The sequence below is a fragment of the Vitis vinifera genome, chromosome 15 (assembly GCF_030704535.1).
Source record: "Vitis vinifera cultivar Pinot Noir 40024 chromosome 15, ASM3070453v1".
NCBI classification, from domain to species: Eukaryota; Viridiplantae; Streptophyta; class Magnoliopsida; order Vitales; family Vitaceae; genus Vitis; species Vitis vinifera.
Genome location: NC_081819.1, coordinates 3,309,875 through 3,326,476, shown reverse-complemented (window position 1 = coordinate 3,326,476; position 16,602 = coordinate 3,309,875). Strand labels below are relative to the sequence as shown.

General features: G+C 31.7%; 1 long non-coding RNA gene across 2 annotated transcripts; it reads left to right on the top strand.

Annotated features, from left to right (window-relative positions):
* The first annotated feature begins 5,720 nt into the window (after nt 1-5,720).
* LOC100852431 (uncharacterized) lies at nt 5,721-16,394 on the top strand. 2 transcript variants are annotated; one of them, XR_787668.3, is made up of 6 exons: nt 5,721-5,981; nt 7,550-7,676; nt 8,346-8,493; nt 8,681-9,238; nt 15,222-15,373; nt 15,877-16,394. It is a non-coding gene; the product is annotated as an uncharacterized LOC100852431 (long non-coding RNA). The 2 variants fall into 2 exon arrangements; XR_787667.3 differs by having other exon boundaries at nt 8,342-8,493.
* Nucleotides 16,395-16,602: the final 208 nt, after the last annotated feature.

The window sequence follows — 16,602 nt, the reverse complement described above, 5'->3', positions numbered from 1 at the left end:
CCTAAAGCTCCTAACCGAGTGAGGGTTCCACTATACTTGAAGTTTCATCCAAGCTTCTAATCACTTTTACACTTGGATTTTGGCTTCAATGGACTCTTACACAATTTCTTCAAGTCTCTACTCACTTGAAGGTTTTAACACTCAAATAATAAGTTTGAATCTCTCAACCTAGCTCAATAATGGCTCAAATATAACTCAAGGCTAGGATAAATCACAAAGATGCACTAAAGAATATGTAAATGGAGATTTAATGCACCAAGAAAAGAATGAGAGCTTTTAAGGGAAGAGCAAGTAGGTAAACAAATAAATGTAGGTGTTCTCTTCTTCATAAATGAAGTGGAGTTCTCAATTTATATGTTTCTAACCTCGGGAGCCAAAATACTAAAAAGCAGCCTCGACCAATAGAATTGAGGGCCTACCGGTTCACTAGCCATTGGAGCATTTAATGCTTGGCAAGTGACCGTTACCCTGACTGGACCTCGACCGGGAAGGCATATCCCTTGATTGGGAATGAAAGGCTACTAGAAGAGAGAGAAGGTTTTTTTCATCTTTCAATCAGACATCAACCAAAAAGGTGTAAATGGTCGACCGATACCCTAGCTAGTTGAGCCGGTTGGGCAGTTCCTCGACTGATTCACTATTTTTGGCCTAAAAACCTATCTTTTTCTGGTATTTTTGCTTCTAACATTTAGGCAAGGTCTTTAAGTAAATTAATATGTCAATTTTAAAATGTTTGCCTAAGGTTCATTTGATAAAACTGTGATTTAGATAGAAATGTTACTTTAATGCATAAACTGAGTTTTTAAAGATGAATGAAAAGATATGAAAATCCTAGGTGCACCCATGCATTCATCTTACATATGTTTTCTATGATTAAAGGTCTTCCAATTTTCTTGATCGTGCATCCATTGGGTCATTTGATGAATTTCCAAATTAATACCTGAAATTCTTTATAATTCAAACCAATTAGTAACTTAACCATGATTTGTTATCATCAAAACACGATTAGGAGAATCATTAGGCTAACACCAAGTTTATTAATTTAGGTTTTGATTTATCATATTGATTTTGTAGTTGTTTAGAATTCTAGTTAATTAATTTAGTTAATCTCGTGTTTTTGTTTGCATGTTTCCAAGTTTGTTAATTTAGGTTTTGATTTGTCAATATATTATTTTTTTAGTTTATTAGAGTTTAAATTAATTAATTTAGTTAATCCCATGATATTGTTTACATTTTTTTAAGCTCGTTAATCTTAGTCTTTGGTTTATAAATATTTATTTTGTGTTTGTTGGAATTTTAGTTAATTGATTTTGTTAATCATGGGTTATTGTTTTCATATTTTTCAAGTTTGATAATTTCTAGTTTTTGATCTATCTTGTTCTAGTCCACATGCTTCTAAAATTCCACTAGTCATTTTTTTTATTATTATCATTTTATTTTATTTTATCAAAAAATGTTTTGCTTACTGCTTTAATGATCCTTTGTTTAATTTTCTTTTAATGAGGCCTTTAAAAAATAATGAAGTTAGGCCTCTATTCTCACCATATCAATTTAGTTAGTTGTCAAAAAAATTTCTTCACAAGTTTCTATTGTCTCTTGTTTTTCTTGTTTTTTTATTCCAGTGATTTGTTGCTTTCAAACCATTTTTATTTTCTCTTAAAAAGAAATCTTTTTATCAAAATACTCTTTATTTAAATGCATTTCAAAAAAACCCACTTAGGATCTATAGGGCTAAAAGATTTTCTTTTAAAAGCATGCAACCAAATTTCATTCGGCTTGCGCCTTCTTTTAATTTTCAATAAAACTTTGGTTTTCAGTGAAACATGAATCCAAATTTGTAGTTCCAAATGGATAGGAATTCATATGTTAGATTTGTGTACATCAAATGGGGATTTGGTGAAACCCCTATATGAAAATCATTTTTTAAAAACCTTTTATCATTAGCTTATTCAATTCATTGCATCGTTGAAAAGAAAATTTGATTTAACTTACATATAACTTTTTTAAAATTTTTTCCAATGGTTCCATGGTATTAAAGACTTCTTGAACTTGAATTTAGGACTTTGTTTGAGTTAAAAAGCAATTCTAAAATGAAAGATATAAATGAGTCTTTTAGGGGTTTTGTTTTCACCTAGTTTTGGATACTCGAAGTGTTTTTATAAAAATAAATTATTAAATGGCTCTATAAATTTATTATGATATTTGTCTTAAATTTTTTTTGTTTCTTGAAATTGAATTTTGACACATGAAATACTAAAATATATTTTTCCTATTATGAGATATTATTTTTTGAAGTCATACCTATTGCACTACCCTAATTTTGAATAAAGGGGTTGTTAGATTTTTTTTTTAAATTGATTTGTGTGTTTTCTGACCTTGTATTTATTTTTCTTGTAAAATAGATATTCTAAAATATTTCATGATTTTTTGTATGATTTTGTATCACTTCTATGTTAGTTTAAAAAAATCAGTTTATGCATGTTATTGAATTATGCCCTAGTCTAGACCTTTTGGGATGTTTTTGTAAACTGGAATCAATTGGAGCTTTATTAAATTATTTGGCCTTTTGAGTGAAAATCTAAACATATAGAAGAGGTTCCCTGAAAATATTTGTAATTAAATTCACATTCTAGATAATTTTGTAGGATTTATTTTACGAACCTTCCTATTCTAACTACATGTTGAAGTTCTTGTGCAATGCTTCTTTATTATTTAATCTAGTATTGTTTAACATATCTTGACTTGGTTTTGGCTTTTATTCTCTAATGTAGACATAATGAGGAAGTTGTTTGATTTTTTTTATGACAAAATAATGTTTTTAGATATTGGTTTACGATTTTTCAAATGAATGAAATAGTTTTGCTCCTTGCTACATGTTTTTGTCCTAGTTACTAATTTTGATACTTATAACTATCTTGAGTATTAGTTTAAATTTAACAATGAGCTTGTATGTATGTTTAAGGTGATAGATGATATTCCTTTGGATTCTTGCCTTTTTTTAGCTATACATATGTCATATATAATAGTGTTTTACATCATAGTTATTTGTTATAATGAATTGTTCTAATCCTATTTCATTAGATGTAAGCACGTTGTAAGTTATGCATGTTATCTAGGTACATCTCTCACACATTTTATCCCTTTAATTATGTAAATATGCAAACTTTGAGTGTGGAAATTCTAATATATGTTATTGCTTTGTATGCTTTGTTTATTACTTGATTATTTGAATGAGATGAAATGCATGTTGTATTATATTGTCAAACTAACTCTAATGTTTTCCTGAAAGCACTTTGGGTTGCAGCTCAGGTACGTTCCTATCTTCCTTTCTCTTGTGATTAATTTTTTTGGTACATTTGTTATAATGAATAACATGTTGTTTGTCTTTAGACTTGATCACCTTTGCTTTCTTTGGTATTCCTAAATTATTGATTAATTGTCATGTTTTCCTCAAGTAGAGACTTGTTTTTAAGACTTAAAGGGCTGCTACCTTTTTAAGGTACCTTCCCAATAGGTAGCCTAATCCTTAGACCTAAACTCGAGTTTTTCAAATATTTTCCAAAAGTTTGAGTCATTTTTCTTAGAATTTTAGTTTCTTATTTTCTTTTCCCTTAAAAATTAATAAAAATAAATGACAACTCCTATTTTTTTTATAAAATACAAATTTTCACCTTTAAAAACAAGTTTCACTAACGAGTAAGGACACATGTGAAAAATGCAGCTCTACATAAGGACATAAGATTTTCTATATTTTTGCTAAATAAAATATTTATTTTGTAAATCTTATTACATTACCATATTATTTTATTATTTATATTTTAAAAAATTTTAAATTTTCATGTGAAAATTCGAGTCGATGATTGTGGTCTTAGTTTTTTGCTTATAAATCTAATTTGATTGTGGTGTTAACTTTTTTCTTGGTTAAACTTTTTAATATTTTTAATAAAAAAAATAAAAACTTGGTTATGACTTTAACATTTTGCTTTGTTAAATTTTTTATTTATATAAAATAAAAATAAAATAAAATAATTTTTTCACAAAAAAATTGTATTTAATAATTTATATTAATTTTCTCTCAATTTTATTAAAAATAAAAATTTTTGCATACCGAAGTTACACATCAATAAACACAACTCTTAAAAAAGAGAGTGACACTCTTTTATGAAAAAAAAATACAATTAAAGTATGTTAAAATTATCACTAAAGTGTATTAAAAATACAAACAACATTATTAAAAGTACCACTATGCGAAAAGAGTAGTACCACTCTTTTATTAAAAAAATACCATTGAAGTGTGCTAAAAGTACTACTAAAGTATACTAAAAATACTACTATGTTAAAAGTACCATCATACCATTTTTTTTTATCACAATGATACTTTTAACACAACGATACTTTTTGAATAAAAGAGTGGTATCACTCTTTTAGTACAATGATACTTTGAATAATGATACTTTTTAAATAAAAGAGTGGTACACTTTTTCTTAAGGGTTGTGTTGATCAATGTTCTTGTGTACTAACATTTGAATATGTGACAAGTAGTAGCATATCTTAACACAAATCAAAGAAGAGTAGTACATCATTCTCACTATAATAGTATTTTGTTTTTCATGAAAGAGTGACACCATCTTTTCCAAGGGTTATGTTGATCGATGAACAACTTCAATATGAAAAAATTTTAATTTTTAGTAAATTTAAGAAAAAATAATATAAATAATTAAATAGAATTTTTATGAAAAATATATTTTGTTTTTTATTTTATATAAATAAAAAATAAAAAATAAATAATTTTAATAAGGAAAAATATTAAAACTACACTCAAGTTTTTATCTTCTTTAATTAAAAATATTAAATATTTTAACCAAGAAAAAAATTAAAACCGCGATGAAGTTAGATTCAGAAGTAAAAAAAGCTAAAATCGTAATCATCAACATTGATTTTCACATGAAAATTTTAAAAATATAAATAATAAAATAATATGATATAATATTTATAAAATAAATAAATTTTTTATTTAGTATAAATATAGGAAATCTTATACCCGAATCTCTAAATTTGTTTATTATGTATTTATTTTTGTATTAAATCTATTTTCATTAATTATTTATTATATATTATTATTTTATGTTTAAGAGATTCATAAATAATTAAAATCAATAAATATGAAAAGATAGAATATTGAAAAAAAATTAAAATTAAAATATTTCATGAAGCCAACACATTAAAAAAAAGTAAAAAGGAGGAGGCACTATAGAGGAGGAAAAAAAAATTATGTGAGATGGTTGGTTGCCATATGTGAATTTAAAAAAAAATGAAAAATAAAAATTGTGATTATTGGTGATAGATTGAGGTAATGTTTTTAAAAATTAAAACAATCAGAAAAGTTATCAATTCATATATATATATATATATATATATATATATATATATATATATATATATATATATATTATTTTATAAGTTTAAAAATATTAGATTATTTTACTTATTGAATTTTTGAAATAACATGCATATTTTAACTTTTACTTTTACTTTTACCATTCTTAACAATCGCAAACAGTTAGCACAATGGTGTGTTATACCTTCCCTTCTATCGAAGGTTCAAGTCCTTCTACATACATTTAATTGCCTAAGTAGGACCGTACTCATCCCACATCGAAACTTCATGAATTTCATTCAACCCATCAAATTTATTTAACCCCAGCAAATTAAGTAGCTGCAGTTGGGCCATGACAAGCTGTTGCATGGAAAGGCCCATGAGCTGCACATGGAGGTCCATTTTGTCAAGTTAAAACCCAGTGAACCGAATCGAAGGTGAACCGGGTTGAGAGGAGGGTTAGAGGCTACTTTTGGAATGTTATATATATTGTTGACATATCCTGCTGCCTCATACTCCAACCCTCAACATTCGACTCCGCCTTTCATCGGCCTGATTTTGAGTGATCAAATAGGGCACCGCCTCCTCCCAGGGAACTATTCAGGTAAGGATTAAAGATTGATTTCTTTTCCATTGTTTGTTTAGAAAATCTTGTGATTGCAGAGAATATTAGGGTTTAGATTTTGGTTAGAAATGTGGGTTGATGTTATGGCGGTGTAGATAGCTGAAAAGAGGAGATTAGAAATGTGATGGAAAAGGAAAAATTGCCTAAGAAGGTATAAGGATCGCCTGGGAATCAAAATCTGCTCTTTGTGGCTCTTGTCACAGAAAATAAATGGATGGATTTATCCATTTATTGGATCCGTGGGAGGTGGGCAAAACATAGCAAAATTGTGATGTTTAGTTTGACAGGTATAATCTACTCCTTGGCTCTTTTCGGAAAATCTGCTCCTTGTCGCTCTTTAAATTTCTCACTTTTTGTAGAATTCCTGATGATTCCATTTCCTTCCATTCCCTTATGATAAAAGTTTAATAAATGTATGGGACAACACATCTGCTGTACAATGTTCTTGATAAAAACTCTAATTTTAGATTCTGTAAATCTGATATTTGAAATGAGTGTTGCAAATATGAGGTAATTAATTATCATATAGGATAAGGATTTTGAGTCTTTTTTATTATTGAGAAACTATCAAAACAATGGGATGGTGAGAATGCATATACTGTTGATGGGTATCCTTATTACTTATTAGTGAATGATGAAAAAGGGAATCCAGGACCCCAACACTGAGAAAAGTTTCAATCCTAACAAAGATTGGCAGTTTGCTACCTTTTAGCTCAATAAGGCATTGTTTTTTTCTCCGCTGAGATGCAAAATTAGGTTCTTCTTGTAAGAATTGATTGGAGCTTAAGTGGATAAAAGAACTACAGTGAATCTAGCTGTTACTTCAAATTAGGGATCTAATTTTTGTTGTCACTCTTCATAGTGAAGCTTCTATTCCCTTTTTTGTTCACATGTTCTCATTCTTTTCTGTTTTTGATCTTCAATTTGAATTTTTAATTGCATGTTTTTTTTTTTCTGGGCACTTATCTTTTCTGGGCACTGAATTGATCCACTTCAGTGGACTTCTTGGCTCATATATTTGTTGTGCTCACTTCATTCACTGATTTGGCATGGTGTGTTCTTTCTGTAGCTGTTATACTCATGATGATTCTCATCAGTCTCATCATAATTGTGTTGATTGAAGAAACAAATCCATGTTCTATAGGTGTAGTGGTAAACCAACTAGCCTTACCCAAGTTTCCTTCCTTGAATGCCTTCCCTATAACAGCTCGCAATTGGGCACCAATCATAAAAAAACAAAGCCTTTTGATTTTACAATCTCCAACCCCCTAGCACCTAATCAGCCTCTGTAAAAGAAGCAAACTCAAACAAGAACAAGGCTCCAAATCCAGTTTGCAAGGATAATTCTACAAACTGCCTGTAGGGGTTTCAGTTCCTTTCCACCAAGGGACACATTTATCTGAAACACAGTTTTGCAATGGATTGTTTTAGTTCCTTTCCTGTGCTTTAGTCTCTTTGGGTTGTTTATACTCCATCATTGTTGTTTTCTACTGCTTGTATAATTATTTGAAAAGTTAATTCTGATTTTGAACTATGCCTTATCACAGGAATGAGTTGATTTGAGGAGCTATTTGGAGATGGAGATGACAAATACGATTGAAAGATTTTTTCATTTTGAAATTTTAATGCATCAGCTTGGTTAGCTATCTATTGAGCAAATGTGTTAACTCATTTGTAAGTTTCCTTTTGTGGATTATGTATTATTTATATTGATTAACTATATGGTAATTGAAAAGCAAAACAATATATAAAGTATGATATTTATTCATTTTTCTAAATAAATTCTTTGTAATTAGTTTTTAATTTATAAAAATGTTATATGTTTAAGAAACAACATATAAAATTGTGTTTCACATAATTAGACTTTCTTGATGCAAAGTGCCAAGTCCTTCTTGATGTAAGTTGCATAGCAGCAGCTAAATGAACCATCTCGTGAATCCAGGCATGAACATCTATGCTATTTTTGGTTCTTGAAAAGTACTAAGAAAGGGAAAAAAATATTAAGGAAAATGATTCTCTCATGTTTGGTTTTACCATGTAAGATACAAAAGAAAATCAAATATAAGTAAAATTAGATAGAAGCTTATGCATTTTCAAATTACTTAAGCTTTTTATAAAGGAAGAAAAATAATTTAAATAAGTTTGAAGAAGCATGTAAAAATAATTTATTAACTTTATAACTACTTTTTATTTTTCTGCATTTTTTCTTTGTTTTTCTTTTTCCTCTCTATTTTTTTTTCCTTGCATTTCTCCTCAAATTTTCTAAGAATCAAATATAAGGCTACAATTTTTATAGTGGTACTTGATGTCGGCAAAATCTAACACTAAAGCACATGTAGGCAGGTTTTGGATGGTGCACCGATCCGCCACATCATGCATATATATATAGATATATATATATATACAGAAATCAGTAAGAATATATCAGGCAAATAGATTGAGAGAAATAGAGAAAGGGCAGCTCCTTAAGGCAGCAAAGGGGAGAGATTGGGTAAGTCCATTTGACACTATTGATTGAGTTAATTAATATTTCAATAAATTTCTATTTGCTGAATTATGTCTCTATCAGATTGTTTGCCATTAATTTATTGAGGAGATCATTTTGTTTAATTTACTTTTATGAATGAAATATATGTTATATTTGGGCTATTACTAATTTGGAGATTTTCTTTTAACAGATCCTAGATGATTATCCATAACTCAACCCTATCGATTCACCATGTCATTTACAATGTTGTGGGAATCAACCTCCTAGAACAACAGAATCTCATGTCTTCACTTTGCCACTTTCATCAACAATGTGGGAATCAACCATGGACAACAATAAAATCTCATGCCCACTTGCCTTAGCGCCATCCTCGCCCTTCTTACTTTCATTGTTCCACTACTCATCAACCTCACTGATTTAAAGTTTTGGAAAGAGGCTGACTCTGTATTTCAAGTCCACCCCATAAACACCAAGGTGGTTGTTCTTAGCTTACTAGCATTTCTCTTGGCATTCGGAATTGAGTTAACCTTCCATACTTGTCATCTCTCTCCTACTTGTGCTGCTCTCCTCCATACTACCATGGTGTTTTCCGGTTCCTTCTCATTGGCATCGCTCTTGTTTCCTGGTGCATTATGGCCCCTTCTATTTGTTCACTGGTGCATTATTAGCAACGTGCAAAACCTAGTCCAGTAATGGTATCACCTGGTTCACCGTAGAATCATGTACAACCTTGAGACTGTATGAACAGGTATGTGACAATAGAAGCTGCTTTACTTTTACTCCCTAATCATAATGGTTACACATCATAGAGTGCTTATTGCTACAATTTCATGGCTTCTCCCTGTCTGATATCTCAAGAACTTTGATTGTAGTTTTTGTTAGCTTGAGTATATAATTAAATAAGTAAAAATAATTGATGCTTAGCGAAAACTAGGCTTGATTTCCAAATATTTGGAACCCAACCCACTAAATCTAGAGAAAGAAGAGTTAATTTCTATAACAAAAATGCAGTGACTTTGTTTGGTTGCTGACATACTACTCCCATGCCACTTCAAATTGTATTTCCTTAGTGGTTTGAAAGAAATGTTGGAGTGGTAATGGGATTGTATGTTGTTTTAATGGAGAGTTTCTACTTTTGCATCTAGTCCATAATGATCCTCAAGAAGTCTAATTTCTCCATAATGTTTGCATTTATTTTTTTCTTATTTGCTTCCATGATTGGCTAAATTAGATTTATAAGTAGAAGTGTAGTCTAACATAATCGCTTCAGCTTCAATGTTACCACTATGAGATAGAGGCAAAGAGTGTGCAACCTATTGTGTTTAAGTACTTTTGTATGCATCTAAATAAGATCCTAACTACAAGGGTGTTTTCTCTAGCCAAATTTGAGGGGTCTTTTTCAATGCAAGCCTTCCGCTTTTACCTAACAGTAACAGGAACTTTATAGAAAAATGGAAAAATTAATTTAATTTAAATATGAAAACACTGAGTGCTTTAGATGGATTGGCAATTCTGGATCAATTCCTATATATACTCTCAATTTAGGTCTTTCAAAATTCTCCATTGGATTAATTGCCTATTTGAAGTCTATTATGCTTAAGGTCGTTAGAGGCTAAGGTAAATGGTTTGAGATTGTAGATGGACAAATTGAATCAACAGTTTTTTTAAATTATGGGTATCTTGGTTAAATTGTAATAAAAGATCAAGAGAGTTAAAAGGTGTCATTTTTTAGCTTAGTCTTTTTTGCTCTTTCTAATTGATCTAACTTCAAAGTTGGATCTATCAACATAAAAAAATTCATTGAAAATATTCTAGCTGAATTACAATATTAGATTGATCTGCAGTTTCTACTATTTAAACCTAAATTCCCAAATTAGGGTTTGAGGAAACAAAGTAGTCATTAAGACTCCCTTTTTGAGCAGCTTCTTTTTACCAAATTGGCAGTGTTTGTTTCCAAGAAAATCTACTTCTGTTTGAAGCTGGAAAACATGTTTTAGTTTAGTTTTCTTTCAAAAAGGGGGTTGATTAATCTTGTCATACCATCCTTTGTCTCATTGTTGTTTTTAAATGAAACCCTTTACATCTTGATTGGGCATCAGGAAGTTACTAAGATCAAGCTTGGTGGTAACTCCAAGTTTGTTCCTGATCAAGAAGGTGTATAGTTGAAGTTCAAAGGTACTAGTTGTGTAGTCTAAAAGAAGATTGGTAGACTTGAGTTAGGTAATACCTTGTTAAAAGGCTATTGAGGCTTTAGTTATTTTTTTTTTTCATAATGGAATTTTTCAATCACTTGTGAGCTCATACTTTTTTGCTAATTTAAAGATCTTCCACAGAGTGTTTTAAAAGACTATTGAGACTTATGCCTCAAGGCTCTATAACTTAGCCGTGAGGCTATAGCCTTGGTTAGGGTAGCCTCAAAGCTACTGAGGTCTAAGCCTCAAATATCTAAAATTCAGCCTTTATAGGCTTTTGGTATATATTTTGTAAGAGGCTTAAATCTCAATATTCAATGAGTTTGAATGAGTTCTATCATCTTTGCTTTTGTGAGCATTTGACATAGATTTCATGAATTATGTCTTGGGTCTAACTTGGTTACAAAATGAGGTTAGTTAACTTCCAATTAACATTTTTGAATAGAAGGGAAAAAGAAAGATTGAGAAGCATAGGGGAATCATTGATTTCCCTAATGGCTGATCTCATGTATAATCATTATCTTATTATTGATAAGTAAAAAATAATAATACCACAATTGGTGGATGAAGAAAAAGAATGGGAAGATATTAACACTGATTGGGAGCATAATATAGCAATTGGATGTGATTATATTCCTTGGGGGATCCTACTAGTGATAATGATAGTAATGTTAAAAATAGTAATGTCAAAAATTAGTTGATAAAACTATGAAAGAGCATTTGATAAAAAAAAAAAACACTATGAAAGAGCTAGATTTTATGAGAGAAAAAGAAACCAAATTATAAAGTTTATGCCTTTTTTATTATTTAATTTTCTTATGAATTTATGAGGTTTTTTTTTTTGATAATTTTTATTTATTTATTATTTACTTGTTTAAGTTGAGGCTTACACCTCATTCTACTTAACTTACTCTTTGCCTCATTTAGGCAAAATGCCTCAAGACCATCTTTAGCCTTTTGATACATTGCTTCCAAATAAAACCCTTGTGTCATTATCTCTTTTTGTTCTTCATTTGGTTATCTTTATCTATTTATCTAGGATTGTGAATTTTCAGTTGCTACAATGATTTGGATTATTGATGACATTGGTTGAATTTTGTCAATTGTGCTCTAAAATAATTTCATATTTGTCTAATGATCGGTTGGGTACGTGAATATTTAATGCTTCTCATTGAAAGGTTAAATAGCTCTTGATTGGGGAGTGTTGGTTCATTGCATGTGACTTGCATTGCTTTAATTGTTGGGAGAGTGTTAGTACATTCATTCTTGCATGTGTTTTGATTGTTTGCTGAAAATATTATAAGATAAAAACAGGGAAAAAATCAGGGGAGTATTAGCCCTTTCATTGGGAAACATCCCAAAGTTCAAAACGTGCCTATTTACCTCTATCTAGTACACATCCATAGTTGATATTCATCTAAAAAAACATTGATTGCTAATACTTTTACTTTACAAAAACATTATATAGAAATAGAAAAATAAAAGCAAATGGAACCAAAAAAATATTTAAATAGTAGAGGTTAAAGAAAAGGCCAATCTGATAACTTATAGAACCTTCTACATTATTGCTGCTTACAAGGTCCAAAGAGACTTGGAGAAGAATGGAAACACTGAAAGAACTCTTCATGTGGAATAAAGAACTTGAAGAAGATTACAAATAGACACAATCATGTGAAGAATTTCGGTTTTCTCTAAGGGGAGCGAATGTACATGTGTCTAAGCTTCTAATCATGCTATCCTTCTACTTTTCTTTAAATGTTGCAAGACAGAGCAAAAACTTCATCATAATCCAGTAGCTTTAGATGTATGTGGCTCAATCAGTTCAACATGTCTAGTTTAGAGGAAGTTGCATGAATATGACCTATTATCTCAGTTGAACTAGTTGGTCCCAATAAAATCAGTGGTTACTACCAGAGCTTCTAGCCCAAAGTTGTTCAAAGAATGTCCTTCATGAAGGATGTAGTTCTTTAATCATGTGAGTTGACCACCAAAAAGGGATAATTGATCTACAAGGGTGGACGATATTCCTTGGAGGCTACAGACCTTTTATCATGGGAGGTAACCTCCAGAGATGGACCATCGTCAAAAGAATGAGAGTTGAAGCATGGACTAGTTAGATATATTCCTAGTCATCCATGCTCATCAACTACATAAAACAAATGAATGACAAACCCTAAGGGGCAAGCATGGCAATGCTCAAACCGTCAAAGAAATTGGCTGAGATCAAGTGATGTTGAGGAATATGCTAAAGGATGACTGGCTCATGGGACTATGCCATATAGACAAGCTGTGAAAGTCAAACCAATTGGGGTTGGTCCATTTTGAATAGATTTGTGATACTACCTTCTGCATATCCCAGGAGGTTTGCACCTGTACAGGGAGATTGCTGTCAACCTCTTGACAGATACTACTCTTGATCGACATAGAATACTACTACTCTCACTGCCACTCTCAAAGTATCTATTAATACTGTTCTTTGACTTATTTAAGGATAAATTCGACTGCTAAAGATGTTTTTCTTGATCACTTAAAAGGAATTATTATCATGAGTTGCATTATATAAATGCAAGACATGCAGAAGGCATTGTTTAAGTCATGATTTGCAAGTCTAGGAGACTTGCACTTGATGAATAATGTGATCAAGGATGGGGCAGCATCGGATGGTGGTCACATGAAAATATTCTTGAGCAGAAAGAGATTCCAAGTGCCTTACTGTTTGCTTATGGTAGATTTTGTAAGAAAATATGTCTACGATTTTCTTATGATAGATTTTGTGGGTAAGCATATCGAACAGAGTCCAACCAAGAATGTAAGGATTCTAATAGAGAATATGAACTCTATTTTCCAACCAAGAGGACTGCCATTCATGCAGAATATGTTATGAAGAATTGGAGTAAATATTTTAATAGATTTGCATCGTTAATATGGTTGGAGGATACTGCAAACAACCCATTTTGGAAAAATAAATTACAATTTTTGGGGGTTTTGTGAACTAGGACAACAATTGTCGTGAAGAAGAATTAGGTAGGAGGTTGGTTTAATTAGAAGTAGATTAGTTTATTAATTTATTTAGGGTAAAAATTATTGAAGTTACTTTTAGTGTAATAGGCCATCATCTTTGCATGTACCCATTCTGGTTTGGTACGAGGTATTGCTTATTTCCACCAGACGATAAAATACTACAAAATTGAGCACATGGTTCCGTAAATGGTCTCCAATTCGATCTGGCCTTTTAGCTTTCCATGTCATGGAGGTCAGATTCAAGGATATAGGTCTTTACTTGTGCTTTTTGGGCAAGAGAAGACACCCAGATTGCAGAAAGCTCATCAGAACGGATCAACAAATTGAAAATACTGGGTATTATGTTTTAATATCAAATGTATATGCAACTATAGGGAAATGGGATCAAGTTTGCCCTATATGCAAATCAATCAAGGCTAAAGGACTGGAAAAAGACCCTGGATGTGGTTGGATGGAGATACAAAACTGGGTCTATGTTTTGGGTGTGGGGATAAGTTCTTCAAACAGTTTAAAGAGGTCTATAAGTTATTCGGGATATTTGCTGGCTTGATGGCTCAGGAAAGTTATGTTGCCAATTTGCAATTTGTTTTACATGAGATTGAGGACAATGAGAAGAGAGACATGCTTTGCAGGCACAGTGATAGGCTGACCATACCATTTGGAATGTCATACAAAACCAGGTACCACTTTGCAGGTAATGAAAAAAATTAGGGTTTGTAGGGATTGCTACACCATAACCAAGCACAAATCAAAGGTTGTGCAAAGGGAGTTATTGGTTAGAGATGGCAATCACTTTCATGTGTTCAAGGATGGAGCCTGTATTTGTGGAGATTATTGGTAATTTGATTGCTTCACTTAATCACATCTTTTAATGACTGAAAAGGATCTGCATCAGGAGAAACAAAGCTTTCTTTTTTATTTATTACTTTTCTATGTAAGATATGAATGCCAAAATTTATGAGGAAGGTCAGAGTCCTGGCTTGACATCATGCCATTTTTTGAACCAAGAAAATATTCTGAGCATCAAAATACAGATTGCCTGTCTTAGTTCCCCTCTAGAGCATACCCTGTGTTGTGCCTATTGCCCAAGTCCCGTTATTAATTGATGGGACCTTGTGCATTTGGTTTCTTAGAACCTGAGTTCTGTTGGAGATGGTAATTACAGTAAGCCACTTCTCAATCCCAAGAGAACAGTAGAAAATGTAGGTGCTCCAGAGTTTTGGTCTAACAGAATGACTTTGATTTTAATGGAAAAGGCGGCAAAGGGGGAAGATTGTATGTAGAGAAGGGAACTGAAATGGAGAAACTATATAAATAACCACAGCACAAACATCCTCTAGGTGCAAAACTCTTTGCATGCTACTTTCACATTTTTGTTCTACATTCACTTGCTCTATTGCATTAGGTTTTGTTGTTCATTTTCTTTTAGTTGTATAATTGAAATGTGTATGTACACCTATGATTTGGGCTATTCCACACTTGGGGCCTTGATTCTAATGGAGAAAGCAACTCAATCAGGAAAAGGCAAAAGCAAAGTACATTTTCTTTACGACCAATGGAACCTGTTGGGTCATTTATTCTGGAGGGGGGAGCCAGTAATGTGACACGTTGCCAGCCCAAAAAGGCACCAACTCAGCTTGAGCAGCATGAGGAACTGGGCTCCTATCCAGGTATTAGATCTATCATCCATCGTTATACATAGGATGCATATTATATTTTAATGGTGATATTAGAAGAAAAAATATCTGATACTGTCCTTACACATATATCATAATTTTGAGAGGTTTTGTAATCACTCATTTCCAAATTCCAACTAGGTGAACTTAGCTCTCACAAGTCACAACTTAAAAAAAGCAAGTAAAAGGAAAATTATTCAGATTTCAAGATAATTAAGTGAAATATTTGCTATCAGATAAACATTTTTCTTCCACCTCTTTCACTATATTTTATATTATCCACTTTCATGGTAAGTAGGGATGATAATGGGGCAGGTTTTATTCCGATAAGTAACCTATCTGCTGTTAGATAGAAGAGTCATAAACAAGTGAAGGACAAGTTAAAAAACTTGGGGAACGTGCAACTATATGAAGTCTGTAACATGTATCCATGATGGTTAAGGGTAAAGTTGGAGGGCTTCTTCTCATGTGCCATTGTTGCATTCCTGTGAATACAGTCTGTTCGGGCATGCAAGGTGCCAACAGAGAGCATGGCATAGGTGACATAGAGAAGGGGTTGCCATGCATCTGATGCAAGAAAGCCAGTGAGAGAGGGAATTTGAAAACACCATGCGAGTGCAAAGGAGAGCAGCAGAAGAAGAATGGAAAGTGAAGTCAATTCCCAATGCCAAGACAAATGCTAGTAAGCTAGCAACAGCCACCTTAATGGTTATGGAGTGGGCTTGAAATGCAGAGTTTGGTTTATTCTGGAACACTCCAAATCAATGAGGTAGTGAAGCAGGTTATGAATACAAGGTTAGAAGGGCGAGAATGTGGTTATGTGAAGTAGAAATGTGATTGTGTTGTTGGAGGTTGATTCCAAAAAGTTGAAAGTAGCATAGAGAATATGCATGTTGTGTTATGGATACTTGATTTAAATCAGTTTGTAATAAGAAGGGACAAAACCAATGGACAGTGAGGCCACTGAATTTCATGGAGTATTAATGTTAATATCTACTCATGACACACTTCGTCACTTTCTCTTTTAAAAGTTTATATTCAGTTAAAATAATAAAATTCATTTACACTCAATTTTTTTCCCTTGTGGGATTCAAAAGCTAGTTAACCTGTGACACATAATTTACTTATATAGTTCTTCAAAACAGGGCCTTTGCTAGCATCAATTAGTGCTCAAAAGTAACAAAATAGGTTGAGACTACTAACCCTATATTTATTATTTAGGA